Genomic DNA, 9,397 nt, shown 5'->3' on the forward strand with positions numbered 1-9,397 from the left:
AGGTAGGTAAGCTGAAATGTGTCTGATGTAAGGTGTAGTTTAGTATTGCGAACAGCACTCGAACTATGACCTTTTTACCATTTCCAGGGGGATTAGCTCACATGGTAGAGCGCTCGCTTTGCATGCGAGAGGTACCGGGATCGATGCCCGGATCCTCCAAGACGATGTTTTTAATTTATTTATTTTTATACTAATTTCAGTAGTTGCCAATGGTCATAAGAGGATTTATGATGCTCCTAAGATTACCTGGTATTAATAATAATAATAATACTAAACCGCGCTGCATATGTCTAGAGCATTTCTTGCTGTTTAATTTCGCATTGACAGTATACACAGTTTCAGCTTTTAACATGATCGACCGTGTGGCATTCGGGCATTGACGCCATCGCGAACATATTATTTAAATATGAACTCGTCCTCGGTAGTATAGTGGTAAGTATTCCCGCCTGTCACGCGGGAGACCGGGGTTCGATTCCCCGCCGGGGAGGTTCTTTTTATCTTGTCAATGTTTCGTTTCACGTCAGTAGCGTTCGCGGGACTGTCCGGGAATACAGATTTACGCCCGGTTAGCTCAGTCGGTAGAGCATCAGACTTTTAATCTGAGGGTCGCGGGTTCGAGTCCCTTATCGGGCGTAACAATTATTTGGTACGATGGTGAACTAACTTTCAGCACAATGTCTTGTCGAAAGAGGATGAATAACGTAACATTTGCGGAGTGGCAAAGGCGAAGCAAACTTGATGGGGAACTAGCTCAGATGGTAGAGCGCTCGCTTAGCATGCGAGAGGTACCGGGATCGATGCCCGGGTTCTCCAATGCCTTTTCCATAGGCGTAAAATAAATGAAATTTGCGCAGAGCAATTTGCAGCAGCGTTCGTGTCATGTCGGGATGGCCGAGCGGTCTAAGGCGCCAGACTCAAGACAAAATGTTCTTCCACTCATCGCGTGGAGAATTCTGGTCCTCGAATGAGGGCGTGGGTTCGAATCCCACTTCCGACAACTTTTCCCTGCCACACAAAATTTTAGGCCTAAAATGCAAGTCCACCGAGCCGGATTTGAACCAGCGACCTAAGGATGCCTGAGTGGTATAAGTTCGTCTACAGTCCTCCGCTCTACCAACTGAGCTATCGGTGGATGTAGCATCGTACAGTGCTTGTGCAGGACTATGCAGGTCATGTCACGTTTGTAGTATGACGTGGTTTTTAAAATGATGCGATAGCTCGCACGTAGCAGAGGGTGGTTTCGATCCACCGACCTCTGGGTTATGGGCCCAGCACGCTTCCTCTGCGCCACTCTGCTGAAGGTAGGTAAGCTGAAATGTGTCTGATGTAAGGTGTAGTTTAGTATTGCAAACAGCACTCGAACTATGACCTTTTTACCATTTCCAGGGGGATTAGCTCACATGGTAGAGCGCTCGCTTTGCATGCGAGAGGTACCGGGATCGATGCCCGGATCCTCCAAGACGATGTTTTTAATTTATTTATTTTTATACTAATTTCAGTAGTTGCCAATGGTCATAAGAGGATTTATGATGCTCCTAAGATTACCTGGTATTAATAATAATAATAATAATACTAAACCGCGCTGCATATGTCTAGAGCATTTCTTGCTGTTTAATTTCGCATTGACAGTATACACAGTTTCAGCTTTTAACATGATCGACCGTGTGGCATTCGGGCATTGACGCCATCGCGAACATATTATTTAAATATGATCTCGTCCTCGGTAGTATAGTGGTAAGTATCCCCGCCTATCACGCGGGAGACCGGGGTTCGATTCCCCGCCGGGGAGGTTCTTTTTATCTTGTCAATGTTTCGTTTCACGTCAGTAGCGTTCGCGGGACTGTCCGGGAATACAGATTTACGCCCGGTTAGCTCAGTCGGTAGAGCATCAGACTTTTAATCTGAGGGTCGCGGGTTCGAGTCCCTCATCGGGCGTAACAATTATTTGGTACGATGGTGAACTAACTTTCACCACAATGTCTTGTCGAAAGAGGATGAATAACGTAACATTTGCGGAGTGGCAAAGGCGAAGCAAACTTGATGGGGAACTAGCTCAGATGGTAGAGCGCTCGCTTAGCATGCGAGAGGTACCGGGATCGATGCCCGGGTTCTCCAATGCCTTTTCCATAGGCGTAAAATAAATGAAATTTGCGCAGAGCAATTTGCAGCAGCGTTCGTGTCATGTCGGGATGGCCGAGCGGTCTAAGGCGCCAGACTCAAGACAAAATGTTCTTCCACTCATCGCGTGGAGAATTCTGGTCCTCGAATGAGGGCGTGGGTTCGAATCCCACTTCCGACAACTTTTCCCTGCCACACAAAATTTTAGGCCTAAAATGCAAGTCCACCGAGCCGGATTTGAACCAGCGACCTAAGGATGCCTGAGTGGTATAAGTTCGTCTACAGTCCTCCGCTCTACCAACTGAGCTATCGGTGGATGTAGCATCGTACAGTTCTTGTGCAGGACTATGCAGGTCATGTCACGTTTGTAGTATGACGTGGTTTTTAAAATGATGCGATAGCTCGCACGCAGCAGAGGGTGGTTTCGATCCGCCGACCTCTGGGTTATGGGCCCAGCACGCTTCCTCTGCGCCACTCTGCTGAAGGTAGGTAAGCTGAAATGTGTCTGATGTAAGGTGTAGTTTAGTATTGCGAACAGCACTCGAACTATGACCTTTTTACCATTTCCAGGGGGATTAGCTCACATGGTAGAGCGCTCGCTTTGCATGCGAGAGGTACCGGGATCGATGCCCGGATCCTCCAAGACGATGTTTTTAATTTATTTATTTTTATACTAATTTCAGTAGTTGCCAATGGTCATAAGAGGATTTATGATGCTCCTAAGATTACCTGGTATTAATAATAATAATAATAATACTAAACCGCGCTGCATATGTCTAGAGCATTTCTTGCTGTTTAATTTCGCATTGACAGTATACACAGTTTCAGCTTTTAACATGATCGACCGTGTGGCATTCGGGCATTGACGCCATCGCGAACATATTATTTAAATATGAACTCGTCCTCGGTAGTATAGTGGTAAGTATCCCCGCCTGTCACGCGGGAGACCGGGGTTCGATTCCCCGCCGGGGAGGTTCTTTTTATCTTGTCAATGTTTCGTTTCACGTCAGTAGCGTTCGCGGGACTGTCCGGGAATACAGATTTACACCCGGTTAGCTCAGTCGGTAGAGCATCAGACTTTTAATCTGAGGGTCGCGGGTTCGAGTCCCTCATCGGGCGTAACAATTATTTGGTACGATGGTGAACTAACTTTCACCACAATGTCTTGTCGAAAGAGGATGAATAACGTAACATTTGCGGAGTGGCAAAGGCGAAGCAAACTTGATGGGGAACTAGCTCAGATGGTAGAGCGCTCGCTTAGCATGCGAGAGGTACCGGGATCGATGCCCGGGTTCTCCAATGCCTTTTCCATAGGCGTAAAATAAATGAAATTTGCGCAGAGCAATTTGCAGCAGCGTTCGTGTCATGTCGGGATGGCCGAGCGGTCTAAGGCGCCAGACTCAAGACAAAATGTTCTTCCACTCATCGCGTGGAGAATTCTGGTCCTCGAATGAGGGCGTGGGTTCGAATCCCACTTCCGACAACTTTTCCCTGCCACACAAAATTTTAGGCCTAAAATGCAAGTCCACCGAGCCGGATTTGAACCAGCGACCTAAGGATGCCTGAGTGGTATAAGTTCGTCTACAGTCCTCCGCTCTACCAACTGAGCTATCGGTGGATGTAGCATCGTACAGTTCTTGTGCAGGACTATGCAGGTCATGTCACGTTTGTAGTATGACGTGGTTTTTAAAATGATGCGATAGCTCGCACGTAGCAGAGGGTGGTTTCGATCCACCGACCTCTGGGTTATGGGCCCAGCACGCTCCTCTGCGCCACTCTGCTGAAGGTAGGTAAGCTGAAATGTGTCTGATGTAAGGTGTAGTTTAGTATTGCGAACAGCACTCGAACTATGACCTTTTTACCATTTCCAGGGGGATTAGCTCACATGGTAGAGCGCTCGCTTTGCATGCGAGAGGTACCGGGATCGATGCCCGGATCCTCCAAGACGATGTTTTTAATTTATTTATTTTTATACTAATTTCAGTAGTTGCCAATGGTCATAAGAGGATTTATGATGCTCCTAAGATTACCTGGTATTAATAATAATAATAATAATACTAAACCGCGCTGCATATGTCTAGAGCATTTCTTGCTGTTTAATTTCGCATTGACAGTATACACAGTTTCAGCTTTTAACATGATCGACCGTGTGGCATTCGGGCATTGACGCCATCGCGAACATATTATTTAAATATGAACTCGTCCTCGGTAGTATAGTGGTAAGTATCCCCGCCTGTCACGCGGGAGACCGGGGTTCGATTCCCCGCCGGGGAGGTTCTTTTTATCTTGTCAATGTTTCGTTTCACGTCAGTAGCGTTCGCGGGACTGTCCGGGAATACAGATTTACGCCCGGTTAGCTCAGTCGGTAGAGCATCAGACTTTTAATCTGAGGGTCGCGGTTTCGAGTCCCTCATCGGGCGTTACAATTATTTGGTACGATGGTGAACTAACTTTCACCACAATGTCTTGTCGAAAGAGGATGAATAACGTAACATTTGCGGAGTGGCAAAGGTGAAGCAAACTTGATGGGGAACTAGCTCAGATGGTAGAGCGCTCGCTTAGCATGCGAGAGGTACCGGGATCGATGCCCGGGTTCTCCAATGCCTTTTCCATAGGCGTAAAATAAATGAAATTTGCGCAGAGCAATTTGCAGCAGCGTTCGTGTCATGTCGGGATGGCCGAGCGGTCTAAGGCGCCAGACTCAAGACAAAATGTTCTTCCACTCATCGCGTGGAGAATTCTGGTCCTCGAATGAGGGCGTGGGTTCGAATCCCACTTCCGACAACTTTTCCCTGCCACACAAAATTTTAGGCCTAAAATGCAAGTCCACCGAGCCGGATTTGAACCAGCGACCTAAGGATGCCTGAGTGGTATAAGTTCGTCTACAGTCCTCCGCTCTACCAACTGAGCTATCGGTGGATGTAGCATCGTACAGTTCTTGTGCAGGACTATGCAGGTCATGTCACGTTTGTAGTATGACGTGGTTTTTAAAATGATGCGATAGCTCGCACGTAGCAGAGGGTGGTTTCGATCCACCGACCTCTGGGTTATGGGCCCAGCACGCTTCCTCTGCGCCACTCTGCTGAAGGTAGGTAAGCTGAAATGTGTCTGATGTAAGGTGTAGTTTAGTATTGCGAACAGCACTCGAACTATGACCTTTTTACCATTTCCAGGGGGATTAGCTCACAAGGTAGAGCGCTCGCTTTGCATGCGAGAGGTACCGGGATCGATGCCCGGATCCTCCAAGACGATGTTTTTAATTTATTTATTTTTATACTAATTTCAGTAGTTGCCAATGGTCATAAGAGGATTTATGATGCTCCTAAGATTACCTGGTATTAATAATAATAATAATAATACTAAACCGCGCTGCATATGTCTAGAGCATTTCTTGCTGTTTAATTTCGCATTGACAGTATACACAGTTTCAGCTTTTAACATGATCGACCGTGTGGCATTCGGGCATTGACGCCATCGCGAACATATTATTTAAATATGAACTCGTCCTCGGTAGTATAGTGGTAAGTATCCCCGCCTGTCACGCGGGAGACCGGGGTTCGATTCCCCGCCGGGGAGGTTCTTTTTATCTTGTCAATGTTTCGTTTCACGTCAGTAGCGTTCGCGGGACTGTCCGGGAATACAGATTTACGCCCGGTTAGCTCAGTCGGTAGAGCATCAGACTTTTAATCTGAGGGTCGCGGTTTCGAGTCCCTCATCGGGCGTAACAATTATTTGGTACGATGGTGAACTAACTTTCACCACAATGTCTTGTCGAAAGAGGATGAATAACGTAACATTTGCGGAGTGGCAAAGGCGAAGCAAACTTGATGGGGAACTAGCTCAGATGGTAGAGCGCTCGCTTAGCATGCGAGAGGTACCGGGATCGATGCCCGGGTTCTCCAATGCCTTTTCCATAGGCGTAAAATAAATGAAATTTGCGCAGAGCAATTTGCAGCAGCGTTCGTGTCATGTCGGGATGGCCGAGCGGTCTAAGGCGCCAGACTCAAGACAAAATGTTCTTCCACTCATCGCGTGGAGAATTCTGGTCCTCGAATGAGGGCGTGGGTTCGAATCCCACTTCCGACAACTTTTCCCTGCCACACAAAATTTTAGGCCTAAAATGCAAGTCCACCGAGCCGGATTTGAACCAGCGACCTAAGGATGCCTGAGTGGTATAAGTTCGTCTACAGTCCTCCGCTCTACCAACTGAGCTATCGGTGGATGTAGCATCGTACAGTTCTTGTGCAGGACTATGCAGGTCATGTCACGTTTGTAGTATGACGTGGTTTTTAAAATGATGCGATAGCTCGCACGTAGCAGAGGGTGGTTTCGATCCACCGACCTCTGGGTTATGGGCCCAGCACGCTTCCTCTGCGCCACTCTGCTGAAGGTAGGTAAGCTGAAATGTGTCTGATGTAAGGTGTAGTTTAGTATTGCGAACAGCACTCGAACTATGACCTTTTTACCATTTCCAGGGGGATTAGCTCACATGGTAGAGCGCTCGCTTTGCATGCGAGAGGTACCGGGATCGATGCCCGGATCCTCCAAGACGATGTTTTTAATTTATTTATTTTTATACTAATTTCAGTAGTTGCCAATGGTCATAAGAGGATTTATGATGCTCCTAAGATTACCTGGTATTAATAATAATAATAATAATACTAAACCGCGCTGAATATGTCTAGAGCATTTCTTGCTGTTTAATTTCGCATTGACAGTATACACAGTTTCAGCTTTTAACATGATCGACCGTGTGGCATTCGGGCATTGACGCCATCGCGAACATATTATTTAAATATGAACTCGTCCTCGGTAGTATAGTGGTAAGTATCCCCGCCTGTCACGCGGGAGACCGGGGTTCGTTTCCCCGCCGGGGAGGTTCTTTTTATCTTGTCAATGTTTCGTTTCACGTCAGTAGCGTTCGCGGGACTGTCCGGGAATACAGATTTACGCCCGGTTAGCTCAGTCGGTAGAGCATCAGACTTTTAATCTGAGGGTCGCGGGTTCGAGTCCCTCATCGGGCGTAACAATTATTTGGTACGATGGTGAACTAACTTTCACCACAATGTCTTGTCGAAAGAGGATGAATAACGTAACATTTGCGGAGTGGCAAAGGCGAAGCAAACTTGATGGGGAACTAGCTCAGATGGTAGAGCGCTCGCTTAGCATGCGAGAGGTACCGGGATCGATGCCCGGGTTCTCCAATGCCTTTTCCATAGGCGTAAAATAAATGAAATTTGCGCAGAGCAATTTGCAGCAGCGTTCGTGTCATGTCGGGATGGCCGAGCGGTCTAAGGCGCCAGACTCAAGACAAAATGTTCTTCCACTCATCGCGTGGAGAATTCTGGTCCTCGAATGAGGGCGTGGGTTCGAATCCCACTTCCGACAACTTTTCCCTGCCACACAAAATTTTAGGCCTAAAATGCAAGTCCACCGAGCCGGATTTGAACCAGCGACCTAAGGATGCCTGAGTGGTATAAGTTCGTCTACAGTCCTCCGCTCTACCAACTGAGCTATCGGTGGATGTAGCATCGTACAGTTCTTGTGCAGGACTATGCAGGTCATGTCACGTTTGTAGTATGACGTGGTTTTTAAAATGATGCGATAGCTCGCACGTAGCAGAGGGTGGTTTCGATCCACCGACCTCTGGGTTATGGGCCCAGCACGCTTCCTCTGCGCCACTCTGCTGAAGGTAGGTAAGCTGAAATGTGTCTGATGTAAGGTGTAGTTTAGTATTGCGAACAGCACTCGAACTATGACCTTTTTACCATTTCCAGGGGGATTAGCTCACATGGTAGAGCGCTCGCTTTGCATGCGAGAGGTACCGGGATCGATGCCCGGATCCTCCAAGACGATGTTTTTAATTTATTTATTTTTATACTAATTTCAGTAGTTGCCAATGGTCATAAGAGGATTTATGATGCTCCTAAGATTAACTGGTATTAATAATAATAATAATAATAATAATACTAAACCGCGCTGCATATGTCTAGAGCATTTCTTGCTGTTTAATTTCGCATTGACAGTATACACAGTTTCAGCTTTTAACATGATCGACCGTGTGGCATTCGGGCATTGACGCCATCGCGAACATATTATTTAAATATGAACTCGTCCTCGGTAGTATAGTGGTAAGTATCCCCGCCTGTCACGCGGGAGACCGGGGTTCGATTCCCCGCCGGGGAGGTTCTTTTTATCTTGTCAATGTTTCGTTTCACGTCAGTAGCGTTCGCGGGACTGTCCGGGAATACAGATTTACGCCCGGTTAGCTCAGTCGGTAGAGCATCAGACTTTTAATCTGAGGGTCGCGGGTTCGAGTCCCTCATCAGGCGTAACAATTATTTGGTACGATGGTGAACTAACTTTCACCACAATGTCTTGTCGAAAGAGGATGAATAACGTAACATTTGCGGAGTGGCAAAGGCGAAGCAAACTTGATGGGGAACTAGCTCAGATGGTAGAGCGCTCGCTTAGCATGCGAGAGGTACCGGGATCGATGCCCGGGTTCTCCAATGCCTTTTCCATAGGCGTAAAATAAATGAAATTTGCGCAGAGCAATTTGCAGCAGCGTTCGTGTCATGTCGGGATGGCCGAGCGGTCTAAGGCGCCAGACTCAAGACAAAATGTTCTTCCACTCATCGCGTGGAGAATTCTGGTCCTCGAATGAGGGCGTGGGTTCGAATCCCACTTCCGACAACTTTTCCCTGCCACACAAAATTTTAGGCCTAAAATGCAAGTCCACCGAGCCGGATTTGAACCAGCGACCTAAGGATGCCTGAGTGGTATAAGTTCGTCTACAGTCCTCCGCTCTACCAACTGAGCTATCGGTGGATGTAGCATCGTACAGTTCTTGTGCAGGACTATGCAGGTCATGTCACGTTTGTAGTATGACGTGGTTTTTAAAATGATGCGATAGCTCGCACGTAGCAGAGGGTGGTTTCGATCCACCGACCTCTGGGTTATGGGCCCAGCACGCTTCCTCTGCGCCACTCTGCTGAAGGTAGGTAAGCTGAAATGTGTCTGATGTAAGGTGTAGTTTAGTATTGCGAACAGCACTCGAACTATGACCTTTTTACCATTTCCAGGGGGATTAGCTCACATGGTAGAGCGCTCGCTTTGCATGCGAGAGGTACCGGGATCGATGCCCGGATCCTCCAAGACGATGTTTTTAATTTATTTATTTTTATACTAATTTCAGTAGTTGCCAATGGTCATAAGAGGATTTATGATGCTCCTAAGATTACCTGGTATTAATAATAATAATAATAATACTAAACCG

At 47.1% G+C, this 9,397-nt stretch overlaps 41 non-coding genes across 41 annotated transcripts; 34 read left to right on the forward strand and 7 right to left on the reverse strand.

Annotated features, from left to right (window-relative positions):
• Positions 1-86: 86 nt before the first annotated feature.
• Trnaa-ugc (transfer RNA alanine (anticodon UGC)) lies at positions 87-159 on the forward strand. The gene has a single exon. It is a non-coding gene; the product is annotated as a tRNA-Ala (tRNA).
• A 256-nt stretch (positions 160-415) lies between these two features.
• Trnad-guc (transfer RNA aspartic acid (anticodon GUC)) lies at positions 416-487 on the forward strand. The gene has a single exon. It is a non-coding gene; the product is annotated as a tRNA-Asp (tRNA).
• Positions 488-560: 73 nt separating this feature from the next.
• On the forward strand, positions 561-633 carry Trnak-uuu (transfer RNA lysine (anticodon UUU)). Its single transcript has one exon. It is a non-coding gene; the product is annotated as a tRNA-Lys (tRNA).
• Positions 634-740: 107 nt separating this feature from the next.
• On the forward strand, positions 741-813 carry Trnaa-agc (transfer RNA alanine (anticodon AGC)). The gene has a single exon. It is a non-coding gene; the product is annotated as a tRNA-Ala (tRNA).
• A 68-nt stretch (positions 814-881) lies between these two features.
• Trnal-caa (transfer RNA leucine (anticodon CAA)) lies at positions 882-997 on the forward strand. The gene is made up of 2 exons: positions 882-919; positions 952-997. It is a non-coding gene; the product is annotated as a tRNA-Leu (tRNA).
• Positions 998-1,038: 41 nt separating this feature from the next.
• Positions 1,039-1,132, reverse strand: Trnay-gua (transfer RNA tyrosine (anticodon GUA)). The gene is made up of 2 exons: positions 1,096-1,132; positions 1,039-1,074 (listed from the first exon to the last, which is right to left on the reverse strand). It is a non-coding gene; the product is annotated as a tRNA-Tyr (tRNA).
• A 253-nt stretch (positions 1,133-1,385) lies between these two features.
• On the forward strand, positions 1,386-1,458 carry Trnaa-ugc (transfer RNA alanine (anticodon UGC)). Its single transcript has one exon. It is a non-coding gene; the product is annotated as a tRNA-Ala (tRNA).
• Positions 1,459-1,717: 259 nt separating this feature from the next.
• On the forward strand, positions 1,718-1,789 carry Trnad-auc (transfer RNA aspartic acid (anticodon AUC)). Its single transcript has one exon. It is a non-coding gene; the product is annotated as a tRNA-Asp (tRNA).
• A 73-nt stretch (positions 1,790-1,862) lies between these two features.
• Trnak-uuu (transfer RNA lysine (anticodon UUU)) lies at positions 1,863-1,935 on the forward strand. The gene has a single exon. It is a non-coding gene; the product is annotated as a tRNA-Lys (tRNA).
• Positions 1,936-2,042: 107 nt separating this feature from the next.
• Positions 2,043-2,115, forward strand: Trnaa-agc (transfer RNA alanine (anticodon AGC)). The gene has a single exon. It is a non-coding gene; the product is annotated as a tRNA-Ala (tRNA).
• Positions 2,116-2,183: 68 nt separating this feature from the next.
• On the forward strand, positions 2,184-2,299 carry Trnal-caa (transfer RNA leucine (anticodon CAA)). Its single transcript has 2 exons — positions 2,184-2,221; positions 2,254-2,299. It is a non-coding gene; the product is annotated as a tRNA-Leu (tRNA).
• A 41-nt stretch (positions 2,300-2,340) lies between these two features.
• Positions 2,341-2,434, reverse strand: Trnay-gua (transfer RNA tyrosine (anticodon GUA)). Its single transcript has 2 exons — positions 2,398-2,434; positions 2,341-2,376 (listed from the first exon to the last, which is right to left on the reverse strand). It is a non-coding gene; the product is annotated as a tRNA-Tyr (tRNA).
• A 253-nt stretch (positions 2,435-2,687) lies between these two features.
• Trnaa-ugc (transfer RNA alanine (anticodon UGC)) lies at positions 2,688-2,760 on the forward strand. Its single transcript has one exon. It is a non-coding gene; the product is annotated as a tRNA-Ala (tRNA).
• A 259-nt stretch (positions 2,761-3,019) lies between these two features.
• Trnad-guc (transfer RNA aspartic acid (anticodon GUC)) lies at positions 3,020-3,091 on the forward strand. The gene has a single exon. It is a non-coding gene; the product is annotated as a tRNA-Asp (tRNA).
• A 73-nt stretch (positions 3,092-3,164) lies between these two features.
• Trnak-uuu (transfer RNA lysine (anticodon UUU)) lies at positions 3,165-3,237 on the forward strand. Its single transcript has one exon. It is a non-coding gene; the product is annotated as a tRNA-Lys (tRNA).
• Positions 3,238-3,344: 107 nt separating this feature from the next.
• Positions 3,345-3,417, forward strand: Trnaa-agc (transfer RNA alanine (anticodon AGC)). Its single transcript has one exon. It is a non-coding gene; the product is annotated as a tRNA-Ala (tRNA).
• Positions 3,418-3,485: 68 nt separating this feature from the next.
• Trnal-caa (transfer RNA leucine (anticodon CAA)) lies at positions 3,486-3,601 on the forward strand. Its single transcript has 2 exons — positions 3,486-3,523; positions 3,556-3,601. It is a non-coding gene; the product is annotated as a tRNA-Leu (tRNA).
• A 41-nt stretch (positions 3,602-3,642) lies between these two features.
• Positions 3,643-3,736, reverse strand: Trnay-gua (transfer RNA tyrosine (anticodon GUA)). The gene is made up of 2 exons: positions 3,700-3,736; positions 3,643-3,678 (listed from the first exon to the last, which is right to left on the reverse strand). It is a non-coding gene; the product is annotated as a tRNA-Tyr (tRNA).
• Positions 3,737-3,988: 252 nt separating this feature from the next.
• Trnaa-ugc (transfer RNA alanine (anticodon UGC)) lies at positions 3,989-4,061 on the forward strand. The gene has a single exon. It is a non-coding gene; the product is annotated as a tRNA-Ala (tRNA).
• A 259-nt stretch (positions 4,062-4,320) lies between these two features.
• On the forward strand, positions 4,321-4,392 carry Trnad-guc (transfer RNA aspartic acid (anticodon GUC)). The gene has a single exon. It is a non-coding gene; the product is annotated as a tRNA-Asp (tRNA).
• A 73-nt stretch (positions 4,393-4,465) lies between these two features.
• On the forward strand, positions 4,466-4,538 carry Trnak-uuu (transfer RNA lysine (anticodon UUU)). The gene has a single exon. It is a non-coding gene; the product is annotated as a tRNA-Lys (tRNA).
• A 107-nt stretch (positions 4,539-4,645) lies between these two features.
• On the forward strand, positions 4,646-4,718 carry Trnaa-agc (transfer RNA alanine (anticodon AGC)). The gene has a single exon. It is a non-coding gene; the product is annotated as a tRNA-Ala (tRNA).
• A 68-nt stretch (positions 4,719-4,786) lies between these two features.
• Positions 4,787-4,902, forward strand: Trnal-caa (transfer RNA leucine (anticodon CAA)). The gene is made up of 2 exons: positions 4,787-4,824; positions 4,857-4,902. It is a non-coding gene; the product is annotated as a tRNA-Leu (tRNA).
• Positions 4,903-4,943: 41 nt separating this feature from the next.
• Positions 4,944-5,037, reverse strand: Trnay-gua (transfer RNA tyrosine (anticodon GUA)). Its single transcript has 2 exons — positions 5,001-5,037; positions 4,944-4,979 (listed from the first exon to the last, which is right to left on the reverse strand). It is a non-coding gene; the product is annotated as a tRNA-Tyr (tRNA).
• Positions 5,038-5,622: 585 nt separating this feature from the next.
• Positions 5,623-5,694, forward strand: Trnad-guc (transfer RNA aspartic acid (anticodon GUC)). The gene has a single exon. It is a non-coding gene; the product is annotated as a tRNA-Asp (tRNA).
• A 73-nt stretch (positions 5,695-5,767) lies between these two features.
• Trnak-uuu (transfer RNA lysine (anticodon UUU)) lies at positions 5,768-5,840 on the forward strand. The gene has a single exon. It is a non-coding gene; the product is annotated as a tRNA-Lys (tRNA).
• A 107-nt stretch (positions 5,841-5,947) lies between these two features.
• On the forward strand, positions 5,948-6,020 carry Trnaa-agc (transfer RNA alanine (anticodon AGC)). The gene has a single exon. It is a non-coding gene; the product is annotated as a tRNA-Ala (tRNA).
• Positions 6,021-6,088: 68 nt separating this feature from the next.
• On the forward strand, positions 6,089-6,204 carry Trnal-caa (transfer RNA leucine (anticodon CAA)). Its single transcript has 2 exons — positions 6,089-6,126; positions 6,159-6,204. It is a non-coding gene; the product is annotated as a tRNA-Leu (tRNA).
• Positions 6,205-6,245: 41 nt separating this feature from the next.
• Positions 6,246-6,339, reverse strand: Trnay-gua (transfer RNA tyrosine (anticodon GUA)). The gene is made up of 2 exons: positions 6,303-6,339; positions 6,246-6,281 (listed from the first exon to the last, which is right to left on the reverse strand). It is a non-coding gene; the product is annotated as a tRNA-Tyr (tRNA).
• A 253-nt stretch (positions 6,340-6,592) lies between these two features.
• On the forward strand, positions 6,593-6,665 carry Trnaa-ugc (transfer RNA alanine (anticodon UGC)). The gene has a single exon. It is a non-coding gene; the product is annotated as a tRNA-Ala (tRNA).
• Positions 6,666-7,069: 404 nt separating this feature from the next.
• Trnak-uuu (transfer RNA lysine (anticodon UUU)) lies at positions 7,070-7,142 on the forward strand. The gene has a single exon. It is a non-coding gene; the product is annotated as a tRNA-Lys (tRNA).
• A 107-nt stretch (positions 7,143-7,249) lies between these two features.
• Positions 7,250-7,322, forward strand: Trnaa-agc (transfer RNA alanine (anticodon AGC)). Its single transcript has one exon. It is a non-coding gene; the product is annotated as a tRNA-Ala (tRNA).
• A 68-nt stretch (positions 7,323-7,390) lies between these two features.
• Trnal-caa (transfer RNA leucine (anticodon CAA)) lies at positions 7,391-7,506 on the forward strand. Its single transcript has 2 exons — positions 7,391-7,428; positions 7,461-7,506. It is a non-coding gene; the product is annotated as a tRNA-Leu (tRNA).
• Positions 7,507-7,547: 41 nt separating this feature from the next.
• On the reverse strand, positions 7,548-7,641 carry Trnay-gua (transfer RNA tyrosine (anticodon GUA)). The gene is made up of 2 exons: positions 7,605-7,641; positions 7,548-7,583 (listed from the first exon to the last, which is right to left on the reverse strand). It is a non-coding gene; the product is annotated as a tRNA-Tyr (tRNA).
• A 253-nt stretch (positions 7,642-7,894) lies between these two features.
• On the forward strand, positions 7,895-7,967 carry Trnaa-ugc (transfer RNA alanine (anticodon UGC)). The gene has a single exon. It is a non-coding gene; the product is annotated as a tRNA-Ala (tRNA).
• A 265-nt stretch (positions 7,968-8,232) lies between these two features.
• Trnad-guc (transfer RNA aspartic acid (anticodon GUC)) lies at positions 8,233-8,304 on the forward strand. Its single transcript has one exon. It is a non-coding gene; the product is annotated as a tRNA-Asp (tRNA).
• Positions 8,305-8,377: 73 nt separating this feature from the next.
• Positions 8,378-8,450, forward strand: Trnak-uuu (transfer RNA lysine (anticodon UUU)). The gene has a single exon. It is a non-coding gene; the product is annotated as a tRNA-Lys (tRNA).
• Positions 8,451-8,557: 107 nt separating this feature from the next.
• Positions 8,558-8,630, forward strand: Trnaa-agc (transfer RNA alanine (anticodon AGC)). Its single transcript has one exon. It is a non-coding gene; the product is annotated as a tRNA-Ala (tRNA).
• A 68-nt stretch (positions 8,631-8,698) lies between these two features.
• On the forward strand, positions 8,699-8,814 carry Trnal-caa (transfer RNA leucine (anticodon CAA)). Its single transcript has 2 exons — positions 8,699-8,736; positions 8,769-8,814. It is a non-coding gene; the product is annotated as a tRNA-Leu (tRNA).
• A 41-nt stretch (positions 8,815-8,855) lies between these two features.
• On the reverse strand, positions 8,856-8,949 carry Trnay-gua (transfer RNA tyrosine (anticodon GUA)). The gene is made up of 2 exons: positions 8,913-8,949; positions 8,856-8,891 (listed from the first exon to the last, which is right to left on the reverse strand). It is a non-coding gene; the product is annotated as a tRNA-Tyr (tRNA).
• Positions 8,950-9,202: 253 nt separating this feature from the next.
• On the forward strand, positions 9,203-9,275 carry Trnaa-ugc (transfer RNA alanine (anticodon UGC)). Its single transcript has one exon. It is a non-coding gene; the product is annotated as a tRNA-Ala (tRNA).
• The last annotated feature ends 122 nt before the right edge of the window (positions 9,276-9,397 follow it).

The sequence above is a fragment of the Hydractinia symbiolongicarpus genome, chromosome 3 (assembly GCF_029227915.1).
Source record: "Hydractinia symbiolongicarpus strain clone_291-10 chromosome 3, HSymV2.1, whole genome shotgun sequence".
Classification (NCBI taxonomy): domain Eukaryota; kingdom Metazoa; phylum Cnidaria; class Hydrozoa; order Anthoathecata; family Hydractiniidae; genus Hydractinia; species Hydractinia symbiolongicarpus.